This window comes from Oreochromis aureus, linkage group 3, assembly GCF_013358895.1.
Source record: "Oreochromis aureus strain Israel breed Guangdong linkage group 3, ZZ_aureus, whole genome shotgun sequence".
NCBI classification, from domain to species: domain Eukaryota; kingdom Metazoa; phylum Chordata; class Actinopteri; order Cichliformes; family Cichlidae; genus Oreochromis; species Oreochromis aureus.
Window position 1 is genome coordinate 71,554,598 of NC_052944.1, and position 18,889 is coordinate 71,573,486.

The 18,889-nt window shown below is 38.3% G+C and overlaps 2 long non-coding RNA genes across 4 annotated transcripts; both read left to right on the forward strand.

Moving 5' to 3' along the window:
- Positions 1-2,889: 2,889 nt before the first annotated feature.
- Positions 2,890-9,928, forward strand: LOC120437493. 2 transcript variants are annotated; one of them, XR_005611171.1, is made up of 4 exons: positions 2,890-2,946; positions 3,033-3,236; positions 5,907-5,978; positions 8,838-9,928. It is a non-coding gene; the product is annotated as an uncharacterized LOC120437493 (long non-coding RNA). The 2 variants fall into 2 exon arrangements; XR_005611170.1 differs by having other exon boundaries at positions 5,910-5,978.
- A 2,269-nt stretch (positions 9,929-12,197) lies between these two features.
- On the forward strand, positions 12,198-15,707 carry LOC120437499. Of its 2 annotated transcripts, XR_005611178.1 has the most exons (5): positions 12,198-12,509; positions 13,173-13,238; positions 13,597-13,728; positions 14,187-14,279; positions 14,569-15,707. It is a non-coding gene; the product is annotated as an uncharacterized LOC120437499 (long non-coding RNA). The 2 variants fall into 2 exon arrangements; XR_005611177.1 differs by lacking the exon at positions 12,198-12,509 and having other exon boundaries at positions 12,599-13,238.
- The last annotated feature ends 3,182 nt before the right edge of the window (positions 15,708-18,889 follow it).

The following is an 18,889-nucleotide window of genomic DNA, read 5'->3' on the forward strand; positions in this document are numbered from 1 at the left end:
CTAATGAAAGACATGGAAAACTTTAACTAGTCATAGGCGACTTGAAGCTGACTGAATAGAAACAGCACAGTGCTTCAGAAGCACTGTGCTGTCAGGATGGAGGCAGGACCTCGAAGCAGAAGCATACTCCATAATGTGTTGTACATTATTATATGTGTATTAAATGCTTATTATGTATTTTCAACTATTGTATTTACCAACATCAAGAAGTCATAAGCAAAGAAAGACCACACCATGGCACATTTTTAAAGAAGTTTATTGACAACATTTATTTTTAAGCAATTAGACATTTTTTTTTCATGTGAAACAATACATGTTCAAAGCAACACAAGGCTGACTTTCAAACAGAATTGTGAACTCCGCTCTGTAGAGTGGGCAGCCATAATGAAATAGTACACTTTAAATTGTAGATTCAAACTGTTCCTCATATTTTTGCCACCAGATGTCACGAGAGAGGACTGTGTTAAAAAGCTTAGAGTGACAGACCCTGCCCAATGACACATTTATAATATTTTTTTTTTCCTTTTGACAAGTAAAAAAGTTCACCCACACTTTGTTTGCTTCATGCACACTGTAAAGCCTGCCCTCTTCCTCCTGCTCAGAGGAAGAGGGCGGGCTTTACTTGGTGTCAGTGAGAGAAATGAAAAAAAGCTCAAATGAGTGAGAAGGACGATGAAGGAAACATCTGTGCTGTGTCTGCTCTGTAAGTAGAATCTCTGTGTTTGTTTGAATTCTTGTACTTTGACTGTCTGCTCTCCTGATAACTGATGATGGAGGAGAAGACATGAAAAACAAATCAGGCTGAATTCAAGTTCAAAACACCACGAGGACCAACTGCAGGTCTGAACTGACTCTTTATCTTTGCTCAGGAGTCGAGGAAACACAGCAGGCAGTGAAAAGATCAAATCATTCACTCATTATATCAACACAGCTGCACAGTGGACACAGTGGAGTTTAATGGGTTATTATAAGTAGTGGATATTTTCTGTAAAATCTGTGTATTCAGTTAACATGTTTGTAATCATTATGATCCCTGTAAGAAACCTGTCACGGGTTCGAAAATGTTGAGCAATGAAACAAACCAACAGAGGCCCAGAAGAGTTCACTCAAACAATGATTTATTGAGTACATGTGTGGGAAGATGTATACTGCAACACCAGCATCGATTTTCTCAGAACAGCTCAATTCAGAATGGTTTCATTCATCAGGGTTATGCCCCCTCATGTGTCACAAATGAACATAATATGCATCAGTTACAGTAAATGGTCAACCTTAGACAGAGAAGTTCCTCTTTCTATCACACCTTCCATACAGGGCAATAAGTTTCAAGCCTACATGGTCCCTGAGGCGGATGCTCTTCTTTAACTAATCTTCTGTCATCTGTTACCAAGTAGACAAAAATGCAGTTAAAAGCAAAATGAATTTCAGTCCTCCGGCCTTGAAGGTTTATGGATTATATGTGTTTGTAAGCGTGTATGCGGCCTTCTATGCTCTAAGTCACCCACAATATATCAACTGAGACATAACGCTCAGCGAAGCTTAAAACCTCCAATAAACTGAGACTGAGCATCAACTCTGTTAATGAGCACAATCATGCAATGTGTATAAACTGACTATGGCTGCACCTGTAAGTAAAAGGTTAATAACAGTAAGTTTCATAAACATCTTTAATGCAATATCAATGCTATAAGGAATATTATTAATGCAATGTTAATACTGCAGGTTATATCATAGCAGTAAAGTATTTCTGTATCTCCACAAACTCTATTTTAGATAAAACTTGTTTAGAAAGCCGTGAAGACTCCAACCTATGCAAATACCTTAATATTCATACAGGTTTTCCAGAAAGGTTTGGATTTGTTGAGAAATGTTAATGAAGCTAAATGATCCATAAATTATATTTAACATTACAAGTGTCACAGAGGTGCAGTAGTAGTCAGTCCAAACATCAGCTGGTGATTAATGTTTTTCACTGGCCACTCAAATACTTTTATTCTCTCTCATGTTTAAGTCTTTAAGAGGATGGATGGACATTTCACCATTTAAACACTTTCTTCATTTTTTTTCTTGAAACTTGGCATAAAATAGAAAATGAGCAGATATATAAAAAGAAGAGTTTGTGTGTTTGTCAGCTGTTTGTGTGGAGTTGTTCTTTCTGTTCACCTCAAATCAACCTGAGTGTCATTTCTCTTTAGTTCTGATCTCACTGCTGAGCTGCACAACAAACCAAGGTCAGTAACCTTCTTCTGTCACAGTTTAAACCTGATAAACTCTGACAGGATTTACATTTTTGGATTAAAACTTTCAGTAAAAATCTCAAAGACGTGATCATCAGTTTTTCATTTTAACCCTCACAGCTCATCTGACTGTGAGTCCCAGCAGCTCTCAGTTCTTTGAAGGAGACTTTGTGTCTCTGAGCTGTGAGGAGGACGACAGCTCTGCTGGATGGACTCTGAGGAGAAACACAAGCAAACAACAGAGGACTCAGTGTGGAGATGGGTGGGGAAGATTAGCTGGATCTTCCTGTAACATCACTATCATGATGCTTCATGACAGTGGAGTTTACTGGTGTGAGTCCAGAGAGGGTCCCATCAGTAACATGGTTAACCTGACAGTCACTGGTAAGCTGAGTGTGTGGAGTTAGTGTTGATGAAGCTGTGTGTAAATGGATGAAATGCTGTAGTTTGTCTCTGTGTTGAGGTGGATCAGTGATCCTGCAGAGTCCTGTCCTCCCTGTGATGGAGGGAGATGACGTCACTCTGCTCTGTAAAACAAAGACCACTCCCTCCAACCTCCCAGCTGCTTTCTATAAAGATGGCTCCCTCATCAGGAAGCAGCCTACAGGTCACATGACCATCCAGCATGTTTCCAGGTCTGATGAAGGCCTCTACAAGTGTGACATCAGCGGTCATGGAGAGTCTCCATCCAGCTGGATCACTGTCACAGGTGACACACTCACCTGTCTGTGTTTCTGCAGCTTTCAACCTTCACAATGTGACGACAACTTAATGACTGTGTTTGCTTTATTTTAGACAAACACACCACCACACCTCCACCTACATCCACACCTCCTCCTGGTTCCACCTCTCCTCCATTACTCTCTCATCCTGGCTCCATCGCCAGCCTTGGTTCCCCTCTCATACCTGTGTTGTCATGTGTTGGATCAGTCTGTGTTTTGCTTCTACTGGTGTTACTGGTTCTGCTGGTGAGACGATGTGTTCGCAGGAAACTTGAAGGTGAGACTTCCTGAATTTACATGTGTATATATGTTCCATTCTCTATACATGCATAGTATAATTGTCTTCTTATATAGCACTTTAAAAACAACACGAGACCAACCAAAGTGTACAGCAGAAATAAAAAAGTTAAGTTATTAATAAATAAAATAAATAAATAGCAATAAAACAACAGTGTCACTTACCCACGGAGTCAAAAGCCAGCAAATAGAAAAATGGTTTTTAACCTGGATTTAAAGACCACCACTAAAACAGATGTGAAAAGGGAGATCATTCCAAAGCTTAGAGAAGCAACAACATCAAGAACAGATTTACAGAGTCCATGTCATGGCCGAGGCTGAACCCGACAACGAGGCTCAAATACAGATCATACACAGAGCCAAGGATGAGTGTAGTTAACAGAAATTTATTTTCTTTGGCCTGACAAATACTGTGAGCTATGAGAAATAACATGGGACTTCAATTACAATGGTAAACAGGAGTGATGCTAAACTATAAGAAATAGTAGATTTACAAAAGCACCACAGGATTGTGATGAGGGGATATGTACAGGGGCACGGGGCAGGAAACATGACCTGGAGGCTCTGAACATTTGGCAGGTGGAGGAATGGCAAGGAAGGGATGAGTGGTCCGAGTGAGCAGTTTTGGCCCGATTGAGTACTGTGACAGGAGGGCAGGCAGGTGAGTGAATCCGTGAGGTGCTGTGACACAAAGAGCTGCCAAGCACAAACCAGCTTCAGGATGAAAGCGTGTATTGCCAGGAGATGGAGGTGGCAGACAACAGGATAGTGTGGTTAGCTGAAGACTTGGCGAAGAGGAAGAGGACTGGTGAGCGCCGGTCTTAAGTACTGGCAGCTCAATTGCCTGCAGGTGTGGATACATGCAGGAAATCAGCGACTCTGCCCAGGGGTGGAACTGTGACTGAGTGGAAAAACCCAAGGACTCACCCAGACCACGACAGTCCAGATGGAAGAGTAATCCATCTGAGCTGGAAAACTTAGAACGATTGGATACAAGTTGATCGAACAGTGTAGAAAAATGCTCTGCTGTATTTGAGCCGAAGCCTCAACAGCGTTGGACAGGTGCAAGCTGTTTAAGAGCAGCACCAAGAGCAACACGGAGCAAACCAGGTGCTTTTAAATGTCCCAAAGACATTTTATAAATCCAGAGGAGCGAGTGTCTGGAGGTCAGGCAGGCTCCATCCCTTGCTGTTTTCAAAACTCGTTTAAAAACATCTCTTCTCCTTGGCTTTTAACCTAATTTGGGTCGTGATCTGTGTTAAACATTTTACCCTTTGTATATACTTGTACTGATTGATCATTTGTTCTCTTATTTATATTTTGTACAGCACTTTGGTAAGCTATAATGTTGTTTTTGAAGGGCTATAGAAATATAGTGAAAGTGACAAATACAATGGGCATATGGTCAGAGAATGTAGCATCCTTGACATGTAAGTTACAGACAGGTAACCCATGATATGATAACACCAAGTTAAACATATGTGACTATGCTCTTGAGTGCCACCCTTAACAGATTAAATAAAATGAAAAGAGTTTACGAAGTCCATGAAGTCCTTAGCCAGGGGGCTTCCCTGGGCAACAGATGTGGATATTAATATCACAGAGTAGCAGGATCTGGTCCTATCGTGTCAGCGAGAATGTTAGAGAACTGAGATTAAAAAAAAATCATTATATTTAGGAGGCAGTTAAACCACTGCACACAGCAGCGAGTGGCCCAGTTCACACAAACAAAGTTCAAAGGTGGTGTAGCATCTTCTTGAGGAGAGCTGCTTAAAGGCGTAGTGTGCTTTAAAAACAACAGCTAACCCTCCGGCACAAACAGAAGCTCTCGGAGCGCTAAAATAAGCACAGCCAGCTGGCAGTAGTTAAGAAAAGGTGCTTAACTCACCAGGTGAAGTCCAAATTTCTGTCAGACAGAGGAAATCCAATGCAAGAAAAGACATTTTCATTTGCCACCGATCTGACATTTATTAAACCCAACCTGAGGGGAGCTGGGTCGGAGACTTCCCTGCAGCAACAACCTGAGCCACAGGTCTAATGTTGGATTAAGTCGCTCCCCACCAACGCAAATGGCGAAGAGGCAGGGATTGAAGAGGGCTCCTCTTGATAGAGCCAACAAAGGGAACCAACCAGGAGTCCGCAGGGTCCACGCCATTGCACCAGGATTCATGGAAAAGATTGATGAATGAAGTGAAGATCGATGGGAAGGTAAATCCAGAGTCTCAGCTTAGCGAGGTGACCGCCACAGGTACCCTGTCTCCTGCGTCGCTTGCACGTAGATGGTGGTGGTGGTATGGGAATCCAGCTCAATGGTATTGCTTCCAGATGAGGAGGCAGAGAATCTTGGCTACCTTTACCAAGTAGAGCTAAAACTTTGGGACATGAACCTATTTTCAGTGTCTGGCAATCACAAGACAGTGTAGAACTGAGATGTTGTACAACGTTGGCTAAAAACAATAAAATGAGACAAATAAGAGAGAGCGCTAGATGGCGTGCCAACCACACGTGCCATCTTGAATCACACCAATAACAACAATTATTACAATACATTAAAATGTAGGAATGCTGACAAAATGTTTTGTTTTTTTTCTTGAGTAAATTTTCAATGACAATTTTTACAGAAGTTGACCTTAAATTTGGTTCATTTCAGCAGAAGAAAACACGACATACTGCAACATCAAAACATCACACTGTCAAAATCAACCAAACAAGAAATGCAGAGGTAATCTTGATTCTTTTGGGTTTGTTTTTTTTTTCTTTTTTCAGGGTCCAGATCTTGTTGTTTTGAGATCAGATCTGTCAGAAGAGAAGAGTTATTTTAGAAAATTGGAACACTGTTGGAAAGGGGTGGTTTTTGCAACCAAGAGTGACTATTTTGTATTTAGAAAAGCTTTGTTTTCAAGCTAAATCCATTGATATTATGTGGTCAGACACAGATGGCTGCTAATCACTGCTAACTAACCACCAAAACTGGACCTCAGACTTCTTGAATAGTCTGGTAGTACAGTTACAGTGGTAGTACACACCAGCCACGTTATTGGCCAGAATGGAAAGTGCATTAAAAAAGCTCAGACGGTACAGTGGTCCACTGGTCCACTACGGGGATTCCGATTAGGTAGCAGACAGCTCACAGCTACAGCCTGCTGCCTGTGTCATCATCAACCTGTCTGTCAAAGAGGCCACCGCCCAGTTAATGCAAACTTTAAGACTTTGAAAAGTTTGTATAAATTTTACTGGCAATTGTGTATGTGCAGTTTCTACTGAACACTGAAAAAAATGGATGACGACATTATGGAGTATGCGAGTGAAAAAAATGTGAAAACAAATATATAATTTTTATTTATTTAGTCATTGTTTTAGTTTACATTTATCCTTTACACTTCCATTGATGCATACTTTTATTTGCTTCCTTTGTCCAAAATGTAGCAACTTGGTCATGTTTATCAGATATAGATGGTACCATAAGTTGTAAGTGCTTCGATGGAATGCAAACTACTTTTTGCAGTTTGCAGAAACACTTCAGCTGCAGGTGTTTCAACACAGGGGTGAGGGGGGTTAAAAAGGCAGAGACACATTAATAATAACTCTTTTGAATACACTCATTAATTAATTTACTCTGGTATTATTCACAGTTTTCCTTTGGGCGCCCTTGTTCATTTATATTAATGTGACACCACTATTTTTAATTCAGTTTATGTCTGTGTCTATTTTCAAAATTCTGAAATGTTTGAAACGTTTATATTTTTTAGCATCCTGACATGCTTGTGCTGATTTCATGAAACCCCTTTTTGGTCTTCATAGCTTAAAAATTTGACAATAATGGAGTACACAACTCTGCTGATAAGTCGTCTCTATCCAATCAGTTTGACTACATTTAGCTGGACTTAAGCAGACAGTAGGTCTCTGAACACCTCATTCAGCTTTTTCTGTCCTGTGTCACATCATCAGTAACAAACACTTTGTTTGCTTGACACTTTGAGTCAATTGTCCAATTTTGTTTGGTCTGTTTGAAAAGAGGGTGTCACATGTTAAGGAGCTGAAACTTCTAAACCTTTCAGCCATTATTTTTATTTATTTAATCATTTTTCTTGTTATTTCTTTTTTCTTTTTTTCCTTTTTCGTACAGCATGTATTCAAGATCAGGTTCAACTGTTACATGATAAACATATGAAAATATACTTATATTGAAGAATATCAATATAGCATTGGTTGGTCCAAATGTGCAGTTTTCTTTGGGCCATTTCGGCTAATAATCTAGACTATGGTATAGGCTGACCATGTATGGCCCAGGTGTCAGGTGTGGTATGACTTTTAGAAGTGCCATAACTAAGCAACTAATCTGAAAGCAGGTCATGTGTATCCTCTAAATCTACTTTTAGCAGCAGGATGTAAGCAGGATGAATTTGTGTGAATGTGAGGCGTATAATGAAACATATGAACAGACTAAAAGTCTTTAACTGTGTGTGTTCAGGGTGAAAAACTGTCCCTTTAATGCAATGAATCATTTTGACTTCTGCGTGTAAAACCACAGCATCAGCTTCCTGCTGTTGATTCTAGTTAACCATAGGCTGAACCTGAGAACACTTTCATACTGTGTTGCTGCTTGGCTAAAAATAGTGTTGTGAGAACATGCTTGCTTTGGTCTCTGTGGGGTGGGGTGCCAGTCTGCATTAACAAAAGATGGCAGCTTTGTGGTCGTTCAGTTTTACTCACACAAACACCCCCAGTTTGTTGTAGTCTCTCGTTGTTTCTCAGCAGAGGCGTTAAAAAGTGGTAAAAACTGTGTGAGAGAATAATTCTTCCTGTTTCCTGATTTTTTTTTCATTAAAGTATGTACCAACGGCAAGGTATTTATAATAACTATATTATAAATACCTTGCTCAATATAAGTTTTCCATCCATATTTAGAATTTTATGGCAGGGCCATATTTGGCCTTTGTTTTTTATTAGTTAAGGCTACGTCTTGGAGTAGTATTATCCTTATATCTGTGCATCTATAATGTTCCACGATTTGTAGATCCAGGTTTTTGTTGTTGTCTTGCAGATTAGTGTTCTTGTTTTTAAGTCTACCAGCTCTGCCTATCTGAGACTATTTCTTTCAGGAGAGAAGAGAGAGAGCAGCTTTAAGCAGTCAGTGTATTTAGTTTCACTTCCCCTGTCCCCCCTTTCTTTAGGTTCCTTTTTAGTTGTTGTCCCTGTTCAGCTCTCGTTTAGTTTAGCTCATGTACTCCAGCCTCAAATAAAGGCTCACCTTTGTTTAAAGTTAATTTTGTCTGCTCATCTGTGTCCTCCAAACGCTCTCCACACGGTCAGCCACTGCAGACCGTGACAGTCTGACTCTTGTAACGTAATTGCTTCAGTTTTGTGGGTTGCAGATTTTATTTATTTATTTTAGTTTTATTTCAAGAAGCAGCTAAAGTGTAGACAGTGCAGGAAGTAAAATATTTTATATCTGAGCTGGTTCCCAGTAAAGTCTGAACTGGGACTGCACGTGATGCAGAGAGGTGGAGATTTGAGGTTTTATTTAACTACAAAGCTTGTAATCATGTTTTCTGTTTGAACTGTGTGTGTTTGTGTTCAGACTTTAAACCAGAGCCAGACGTCGCCGACTCTTCGCTAAAGTAGTCCACCAGTCCAACCACTGGTGGCCCAGCTGCTGGTCTCTAACTGGTCCACCCCCCACCCCCCAGCACCTCAGACAAGGAGACATCCACAAGTTCAAAAGATTACTCTGATATTTACATATTTTTTTATTTAGTCTCATATGCTTTAAAAATCACAAGTTTAACTGGAATTTTAGTACTTAAAATAAACAATGATAATAAAGTCACACTATGAGTTTGGCACTGTTTCCCACACTAGTGATTTTGTTTCACTGTAGGATTAATAAAATTATTTACTTGATGACTCTGGCCCTAAACTAGTTATCAGTCCTTATATGAGTCCTAAATATAACCCACAAAGAATTTTCACAATAAAAGTCCTTTATACTGTCACACATTGGGTTATGCCATTTTTTAAAAAATATTGTTGTTTTTTTTTTAACAAATGACCCCAGTGACCTTATAGTTTGTCATTTAGATTCAGCGGACTAACAAACTGTTTCACTTTTATTAAAGCTTCACTTTACTATTTACAGATGAACATCATGTGGAGTTAATGTAAATCATTTCGTATCAAATGAATTCAATCTGTTTTATCATCTGAAGGACCAAAAGCTGTCAGACTTTATCTGACACAATATAAAGAAGAAAATGACCTCAATCACAAAAAGGAAATGTACTCAGTTACTCTCCTGTACTCTGATTACAGTCATGTGATTTCCAGGAAGTGCTGCAGCAGCTGCATGCTCTCTCTCCCTGCAAACTGTTTGCTGCTGCTCATCTTTTCCATGTTTTCTCTGTGTGTGTTTCTGCTGCTTCTTTGTCCTCACTGTAAACAGATGTACTGAGAGACTCCTGCACTGATGTTTCATAGGAAAGTCTAAACAGCCTCACTGGTTCTCAGTCTCGTTCATCAAAGTTCTAAATACAGAATCAAGTGAATATAAACTTCACCCTCAGTTAAAATTACTTTTATTAAGAACAGCACTTCCTCAGTATTACTATGAAAGCATTATTGATGATCTGCTTGTATCCATGTTAGTATTTAAAGTCAAACCTCTCTCTCTAGTGGCCATATATAAACCACATGATTTTTTTGTCTGCTTGTTCACACTCCAAATAAAATGTGACAGCAAACGTGCTCTAGTGTGAACGCTCAAAGCGGCCCGAATGCGCAAAAGAAGACGTCACACACAACACAATCTGTTTAGACCCAGAGCAAACAATATTGTTTGACTGATGGCCCTTAATATAAAGACTTCGGACTTTACGTTTCCCAATTTTTGCTTTAAGATATTTTGTTATTTACATAATAATGTAGATGACCTAATAATTATCCTTATTGCTGTTTTAGAGGAGCGGTGCTTCAAAGGATAGTTGCAGATTTCTGTCAGAATCTGCAGAAAATACAGTAAAAATAAAATGTTCACGTTTCTCCAACGTGGTCTTCCCAACAGTTTCACTAACATCTACACGGGATGGCCAGGAAGCGTTCGCGATGTCTTCTCAGGCGCTTCTCCGGCGCTGATAATTGGCGTCTGTCTTGTGTCCCTGGGTCAAATGACGATGACAATAATAGTAATTATTTTTGTCTTGCAGTTTGTAATAACAGTATTCTCAAAGTGTTTAAAAAGGGACTTGGTATTTTTTCATATTTTTAGCAAAACGAAAAGAATTTAGTACCACAATCACTGTGCTTGAACCAATAGAAAGCTGGTGCTCAGAGGAAGAGGGCGGGCTTTACTTGGTGTCAGTGGCAGAAATGAAAAAAGCTGAAATGAGTGAGAAGGACGATGAAGGAAACATCTGTGCTGTGTCTGCTCTGTAAGTAGAATCTCTGTGTTTGTTTGAATTCTTGTACTTTGACTGTCTGCTCTCCTGATAACTGATGATGGAGGAGAAGACATGAAAAACAAATCAGGCTGAATTCAAGTTCAAAACACCACGAGGACCAACTGCAGGTCTGAACTGACTCTTTATCTTTGCTCAGGAGTCGAGGAAACACAGCAGGCAGTGAAAAGCTGAAATGAAATTTCCAAATGATTTCACATAATTTCATGATAATGATTTCACGTAATGCTCATTTTAAAGAGAAGCTGTTTAAACTGAGGTAAATGAGCATAAAGAGTTAAGAGTAGGGATGGGTATCGTTTAGGTTTTATCCGATACCAGTACCAAACCGGTACTTTTGAAACGGTGCCGGTGCTTAACCCTTTAAAACCGGTCGGAGCGGGCACGCTCTGTTTTGCGTAACTATTTTTACATCCCGGTAGCTCTGCAACCACGTAAGCTAGCGCAATAATTTTTTTTGCATATGAAACTAGAGAAGTTGTACTTACATCTTATGCCATCAGCTTGTCCTAGGTCACAGTTTCCTTCCACATATAGCTTTGCAAAAACTGCATAAAAAGCGGTTGCAGAAACAAAAACATAATATTCCAGAAACACGCTTCGCCGATCCGATCAGCTGTTCATAACACTTCCTAGATTGGAATAGACGTCAGCGCGAACTTTCACATGTCCGCCATGACCTGCCCGAAACCGGAAGTGACGTCATTTTCGCGGAAATGTAGGTGTGTTTTTTTTTTACCATCAGGGCCTCATGAGCCTGTACTGGTGTTTTTAAAAGTTATCTTTGACTTTATGACTTTCTGTGTCATTTCTGGGATGCTTTGGACTTATATTGCAATGTTGGAAATAGTTTATTTTGATGCATATGCTGCTTTTTTTGCAAATTTGCATGATAAATTTTATTTTCGTTTTCCCTGCAGTATATAAAAATTGGTGTATCTCAAAAATAAAACTATGAAGACACTCAAAATAAATTTCCTGTGGTGGGAAACTATTTTGTGCAACTTTTTTGTATTTACAGTTTTGAGGGATAAGCCTCTTACATTTCTCTAACTAGAAATATATGTTAAAAAAAATTTCAATTTTTTTGTAGTTTATTGCACTTTTTTGCAATTTATGTAATTACTATGCACTTAATGCATACATATTATTAAAATTTGGGCTTTAATGGTTGTATTGTTTTATATCAACTTGAAATGCTCCCAAAAATGGCACTACAGCATGTAAAAATATAATATAAGCTCTGGCAGACTTGGTTCTATGGTAGGTCTTAAAGGGTTAAACGGTGCTCGAACTGGTGCTTAAAGAATGGAAAAACACAAACTTTGTCCAAAACCCTCTCATGTTTAACTGTTCTCCACTTTTTCTTTGGTCATTTTAGCTTTTTTTCGCCAGGGTAAAGGGAGTATCTGCCATCAAACAAGAAAACAGCCGCATGTAACTACACTCAAAAAAATGAATGAGGTGGATTGTTCAGTGTATATTAATTATTTATTTTCATTTTACTTAAAATATATGTTTTTGTTAAGTTAACATATGTTTTTCTAATCAAGTCTACGTAATTGTGTCTATTATTCACTGTACATAATACTAATGTGTTACTTGATGGCATAACATTTAAGTTAAGTCAATTAGGATCGATATACTTTGTATATCCACTAGGTGGCAGTAATGCAAAAACAGTTGTAATGAAACCGCGAAGAACAACAAGGTTTCATGGCTTGGGCCTGCTCATGCGCAAGACTTCAAATTTAACTTAAAAACGTTTTTTTGGCGCCAAGCTGCTGTTTCTTTGAGAGGTAAGACCACTTTTTTCTTTGACTATGTTGTTCAGTATCTACATGTCGAGCATGGTTATATTTTGCGTTTGTCTTACAAGACATGTTATATTGTTTGCGTGCGCTTGTTCTACATTAGTTTTACTGGGTCCTGGACATGCTTAACATGCTTATTTTGTGGACTGGGTAAGAAACATTTTTATTGTTTTTTGTTTTATTAAGGGATTAGCTACCGGGGTTCATGGGGTTATTTTTTCATGGGGTTATTTTTTTCATTTGCTTTCTTGGGATTCCTTTATGTAATCCAAGAGTCATAAATATCGAATAGGATAGCAAGGATAGCATAAAGTGACACTTAAAATCCAAAAAGTCGAGGGCGAAAGCCACTGTGACACCATTGTTATGCTCTATTAGTAATCTGTATTATGTAAAAATCGTCTGTAAATACAGCATGTTTCCTAGCGGAGGTATACATATCAACATAGTTATAAATTACAGTTTGTTAAACCACACACTTATTTTTTTAAATAAAATTATTCACGACATATGAGTGGGCAGACAATGGAGGTCGACAGACCTGGTGAGAATTTCTTCTGAGTAGTATTTTATTTAGTTGTAATTCAATCAATAATTTGCTTCTTGAAATTTAGTAATGAATTTCTTGTTTTACTTTATAAATTTCAGATCCTGCCTTTACCTGCCCCCTCCTATACTGATGTGGTGTATGTGGTACTGCTGAGCTTGTATGTGGTATGTGAACTGTTATACTTTTAAAAACAAAACTGTTTAATAAGTTAAGTTTTCTTTAGTGACCCATCCCATGCCCCTGTTATTTCTTCTTCAGATCTGAACCATTGTAAAGGTTGCAGTTCAAGGGCCTGAGATATGAAATTCTTTTCAGATCAGCCGTGATCAATATTTTTTGGAACTTGATAAATAACAATAAAAGCTGTAATGGCTCCATTAGCATTTTGTGTAAATATTTGTGTTAAAATTATAGCTTTAATGAGGTCTTTCTACATTAGTTTTAGTTATAAAGTATGTATATGTGTACATATAGTATGTATATTTACAGTACAGTATGTTGTGTTTGTTGACATGTTTTCAGGTGGAAGCAGAATTTGTGAGGATTACTACTGCTCCACTTGACCAATACACTGACCAGCTCATAAAAGTCTTCAAGAAAAAAGGAGGTGCTGCAGTGAAGAAAATTAGACAAACTTTGGCCCCTGCCACACAGGTGCGTTATTCTGTTGGTAGCAAAATATTATGGCTAATAAGATCACTTTCAAATTTAACAGCTAGTGTATGGTAGCTGCACAGTGTACTTACATTTATATTAAGCAAGACAAAGTTTGGTACTCAAAACTTTGGAAAATTAAAATTACTTAAACATAAGTAAAATCTGATCCCTCAATTTCGGGTTAAACCAGAAGTGAATGTTTTATTTTAAAGATCAGTTTTTGAATGCAAAAAAGATGATGTATTAGTTTGTCTATACCTCCATTATGGACATATATAATGTGGCGGAGACCCTGCCCTACAGGTTAACTATTCATGCCCATGTGATGATTAGTTGGTCTTGTGTACATGTCTATCTGCGCAGCGGATATGTCATTCATTTTGCGTATAATGTGAGTTTGTGTCATCCTAAAGTATTTCTGTTTTCTCTTCCTGTATCACTGCCACTCTCTACAGAAGCAAACTATTGAAAAGGGGAGGGAGTGTGTCCTCAGGGCACTACCTTTTTACCTGAATGAAGACCCAAGCATCCTCTTCAAAGAATAACTGGTTAGTAATTTTAGTTTAGTTTTTTATCTGTATTAAACCAAATTTTGAATAACTAATGTTGTTGCATGTTGTAGTGTTGTTGTTGTTGTAATTTGCATGGAACCTGTTTAAATGTTTTGGGGAATCTTCTTGTATACCCAAACTATTTATATTTATTGTTGAATCTGTAGTCTAAAATAGTGGCGCACTGGGGTGCATGTTCCTAATATTGTGTTTACTCCATTAAAGGGTAGCTTAGGCTCTCTTTTTTTTAAACTGGATGCCATTTTTCTATGTTTTTGTGTGTAAGCTACAGCTACAGCTGTTCAGAGGGAGCTGGAACAAATTACCCTTGCTATCTTTACCATCGAAAGAGCTGATACCTCCAGCCGATGTGGGTATAACCATCTAGGGTGTTCTGCATGACCTGGAAGACATGCCCTCTGCATGTGCACTCTTAATGGGTGGGATATATGCACTGAATCTCAGTTAACCTCGAGACTTAAAGCTTTCTTTGAAGTACTTCAGAAGCTCTTCCTTCATCTGGATGTCAGCAGACTCTTGACCAAGGTAGAGATGCTCAAGAATAAATTGAATGAATAAGCCAACCCTTAATTTGGATGTTGAATGTTCTGTCAGATGGACAGAAGTTTTTCGGAGGCTGAATGGGAATAAAATGGTAATTTGTTGAAAATGACAGATAAAGGGAAAATTACACTTAAGAGAAATTTTGAAAAGTTTGTAAACTACTACAATTTGACAGATTTTACTCTTGTGTTACATTTTGTGCATTGTAAAGGTAATTGCAATACATACTAAGAATAACGGTAAGTTAGGAATGCAGGATGAATGTATATTTTGCGGACTTTTAAAGACGAACAATTGTTTCCATGTTAAAATGTTTACAACTCAAGTTTTTTGCCCAAACACTGGTAAAATAAACGTTGACAGTGGCAAGTGTTAAATGGTTACTGTTGTGCTGTTGCAAAAAACCTGAACGCTGACAAGGTGTTTTATTGTTAGACAATAATGCTGGCATGTTTTATTAAAGTTTTATTTGGGATGGTGATATAATTTTCTTTGATTGCTAATATCAGTGGACTGTTTATTATTATTATTATTATTATCATTATTACATTATTTTTTTAATTGTGGCCGTTGAGGTACACACTTCACTTTGCATGTGTTACTGGACTGACCCTAAGCAACCATTGCAAATAGCAACTTTGCTATTCATTTTAGACACTAGAAGAAAAAGCACTCCACAGACCTTACTAGCATCACATGTGCATAACTCAAGTGTCATCTTATCAACATGTTATGTAGTCTTCAATGTTTTTTTTTCTTCTATTTCTGGCAGATACAGACATTTAATTTAAAGTATTGATGTTGCATCTGTCTATATACTGTTAATTACTAACCCTAATGAGCTGTTGTATTTCATTTTGGACTGGGTTTACACAAATGCTCACTGAATGTGTTGGCAATAAAAGAAATTTTAAAAAATAAGTTGGATGTACTTAATTCATTTGTTGTGGAACGTGTTGACAAAATAGATTTATGTAAAACGAATTAATAAAGCACAAGGTGGCTGAAAATATAATATTTGAATTAATCTAACTTAAATTTAACATTTTACTGCCACAAATAAGAAATGTGTTGAAGTAACTAATATAAACTATCTAACCTGTAAATATATCATCTATGTTCATACAACATAACTTGATTAAGGTAGTCTTAAATATGTCTTGTTAATCTTAAATAGTTATTTTAAATTAGATGAACTAAAGATTTTTGCTTTAAACTAACACAATGCAATTTCGTGGAACCTGTTGACAAAATAATTTTAATTAAAGTCAACGTTTCATTTTTTTGAGTGTATGACGGGGTTTGCTAGTTCATTTTACATGCATTAATGTAATAACATTTAGCCTACTCAATGTAAATTACACACGAACAACATTAAGCTACTCAAGCAGAGAAGAACGACTTCTACTGCCATCATCATCCGTCATCATTTCTGCTACACTGGCAGGGCTAGGGGCCAGGACTCTCCTCTTCGGGTTTTTGGGGGTTGACTCCGCGTCCGATAACAGGCACCACACCCGCAGTAGATGTGCCCGGTGTGAGGTCTCGCAGCAAGCTATCAAATACGGTGCATTTCTCGGCTTTAAAAAAACCCTGCTATGCGTCGGCAGGTGTTTCATCAGATTCGAGGAGTTACCTCCTTTGCACAGTATCACAGTATCAGCTTAAAGCACTTGTTGCAGGCTGCTGAGTTTGCATCTTTTGCTGTGAAGTACAGCCAGACTTTTGACTGCTTCGTCTTGGACATTTTTAATCTGTAGCTCTGCTCTAAAAGAACGTACGTACCTGGGCCCGCCTACTATCCTCGGAAACGTAAAATGATTGGCTAGAATCTAAAGTGTACAGCTCAGGGAAAAAAAGCACCGAAATGTGTGCTGCTTTTTGATCTGGTTACTACCGTTTATGTCAGAGCCAGTACCATCATGGCACCGGATACCGGTACCCATCCCTGGTTAAGAGTACAAAACTGTTCTTAAATGTACCATTTGACATCAATTGGAGATTTGAAATTAACTGTAGTTGTTGATTGTAAGTTGTTCCTTATTCCTATGAATAATTTCTGTGTCGACTAGTGACCTGAATTTTTAAACTGCACCTCACTCAATGACAGCTGCCTCTTGCCCATTCGCTGGATAAGTGACTAATAAAATGGATGGATTGGATCTTCAACCAAGTTTCTTTTTTAAAAAAAATATCTTATAGTCCTGAAAATGAGCAGATATATCAGAGAGATGAGTTTGTGTGTTTGTCAGCTGTTTGTGTGGAGTTGTTCTTTATGTTCACCTCAAATCAACCTGAGTGTCATTTCTCTTTAGTTCTGATCTCACTGCTGAGCTGCACAACAAACCAAGGTCAGTAACCTTCTTCTGTCACAGTTTAAACCTGAGAAATGCTCACTGATATGACCTGATTGGGTTCGTGTCTCACAATAGAGCTCAAATATAAAACTGAATGAAATAAGTGATTCAAAAAACAGCTATTATTGTGTCACATTGTCGGTTTTTCATTTTAACCCTCACAGCTCGTCTGACTGTGAGTCCCAGCAGCTCTCAGTTCTTTGAAGGAGACTTTGTGTCTCTGAGCTGTGTGGAGGACGACAGCTCTGCTGGATGGACTCTGAGGAGAAACACAAGCAAACAACAGAGGACTCAGTGTGGAGATGGGTGGGGAACATCAGTTAACTCTTCCTGTGACATTAGCTATATTGTCGAACGAGACACTGGAGTTTACTGGTGTGAGTCCAGAGAGGGTCCCATCAGTAACATGGTTAACCTGACAGTCACTGGTAAGCTGAGTGTGTGGAGTTAGTGTTGATGAAGCTGTGTGTAAATGGATGAAATGCTGTAGTTTGTCTCTGTGTTGAGGTGGATCAGTGATCCTGCAGAGTCCTGTCCTCCCTGTGATGGAGGGAGATGACGTCACTCTGCTCTGTAAAACAAAGACCACTCCCTCCAACCTCCCAGCTGCTTTCTATAAAGATGGCTCCCTCATCAGGAAGCAGTCTACAGGTCACATGACCATCCAGCATGTTTCCAGGTCTGATGAAGGCCTCTACAAGTGTGACATCAGCGGTCATGGAGAGTCTCCATCCAGCTGGATCACTGTCACAGGTGACACACTCACCTGTCTGTGTTTCTGCAGCTTTCAACATTCACAATGTGACGACAACTTAATGACTGTGTTTGCTTTATTTTAGACAAACACACCACCACACCTCCACCTACATCCACACCTCCCCCCTCACTCTCTCCTTTGGTTCTCTCTGTGTTGTCATTCACTGGATTCTTCTGTGTTGTGGTTCTATTGGTGTTACTGGTTCTGCTGGTGAGACAATGTGTTCATAGGAAACCTGAAGGTGAGACTCAGACTACTTACAGGGTTTTCTTTTCTTAAATAATCTACACATTTAACATGAATTCATGCTTTATTTTTACATTATGTGCATGGGCAACTAACAACAATAGCATCACGTTTTTAACCAGTTTCTCTTGAATACATTTAAATATATAATTTTTACTGTCTATTATTGTAATTGATCTTAAATCTGGCTTATTTAAGCAGATCAGTATGAATCTGCAGAAGACAACACGTTTAACAACAAAATATCACAACAAAATATCACAACGGCAACAACAGCTTATCAGACAAAACAATAGAAATATTCTTTCTTTTTGTTTGTCTGATTTTCTTTTTTACAATTTTAGTTTTGTAGTTGCAAGTTTAGATTTGTGTGAGAACGTTTTGGCTTTTGGAACCAGAAGAGACTATATTTAACAAAGTGCTACCCATTTTGATTGTGTTTTAGTTAAAAAAAAAATAGACATGGACATAAATATTGTAAACTCAAACTCATTCAAACTTCATTTTATTGCAAATCAGAGAAACCACAACAATATCCCTGGCCAAAATTGGGCTGACTAAAAATAACATGTTATTTTAAGCACTTTAAGTACATTTTCAAAATGTTATTCATTTGAGCAGCTTCACCTTTAAACTCCGAGTAGCCTTAGACAACATCATTTTGTACATAGGCCAAAACAGTT